The following is a 1194-nucleotide window of genomic DNA, read 5'->3' as shown; positions in this document are numbered from 1 at the left end:
GGGGGGGGGGGGGGGGGGGCAGGGAGCAAAGAAAGAACGAGAACAAGACAAAGTAGATTTGAGCAAATCTTAACACAGTCTTTGTCAGGTGAGAAAGCAACCCAGGTGTGTGCGTGCATGCCTGCCTGAGTGTGCATGAGTATGTGTGTGTGTGTATGAGTGCAAGCACGTGTGTATGCATGCACGTGCGTGTGTTTATTTCTGAAGCTACATAGTTGATTTTGAGGTTTATATCAAAACACAAGAACAGTGAGGAATAAAGCTACATGTGAAGGCCAGTGATGTGGTGGGAAGGACCCCAGCAGATACTGAGATGTTGCATAATTATAATAGGCCAAGGACAGGACAGTGTGTGTCTGTGCATAAGACGCTTAGGATGGGGTGCAAGTGCATGTGGGAAATCAGCATATGACTAATGTGCTCATTTAAGTCGCTGGAGGTATTAAGTTTTCAAAACTGCAATTTGGCATGGCCAGATCGAGTCTGTCCTGGAAACGGTACACATCCACCCAAGTACACTTTATCCCAGGAATTTAAGAATGATGGAACATGACCACATTTGTCCCACGTAGCATGCGAGGAACATTCGCTGAGTGCTGCAGTGTGCCAAGCGCTGTCAGGCCCCGCGGTGACAAGAGGGACCCAAGGGGTTCATCTGCTGTCACTGGCCCTGTATTGTGGCAAGAAGCTGAGATGAGCTGCAGGCAGGGCCAGGGCGTCTTTGTGGCCTGTAGCACCTGCATCACTTGAGTGTTTTACCTGTCCTCTGTCCCCTTCTGTTCCCACCCAGGGACCCTGGAGACCCAGCTAAGGGGGCCTTTTCACATGGCATAGACTCCGTGCGAAGAGATGGGTAATTGCCAGCCATCTGGGCAACTCGGTGGGAGGCACCAGCCAGAAGCAGGTCTGCAAGCGAGAGTTTAGGTCAGGGTGTGCACTCTGTGCTGCCAGGAATCCACCTGCTAATGCAGCGTGCACCAAGGGAGCGCCACACATAACCTGTCCCCGTTTGTAAGGAACCACAGGAGGCAGCGCTTACCCGAGTGCTGTGCAGATTGGGCACAAGACTGCAAGTCCCCAACAGAGTGCTGGCCGGCCTTTGTGCTTTAGCCACTGCCCGCACAGGCCTTGGGAGCCGCTGCAGAAGTGAGCGTGCCAGGGACACAGTGCCCACACGCACCTCACTGAGTGAGC

This window comes from Crocuta crocuta, unplaced genomic scaffold, assembly GCF_008692635.1.
Source record: "Crocuta crocuta isolate KB4526 unplaced genomic scaffold, BGI_CrCroc_1.0 scaffold1131, whole genome shotgun sequence".
In the NCBI taxonomy this organism is placed as follows: domain Eukaryota; kingdom Metazoa; phylum Chordata; class Mammalia; order Carnivora; family Hyaenidae; genus Crocuta; species Crocuta crocuta.
Note: the sequence above shows the minus strand (reverse complement) of the source record.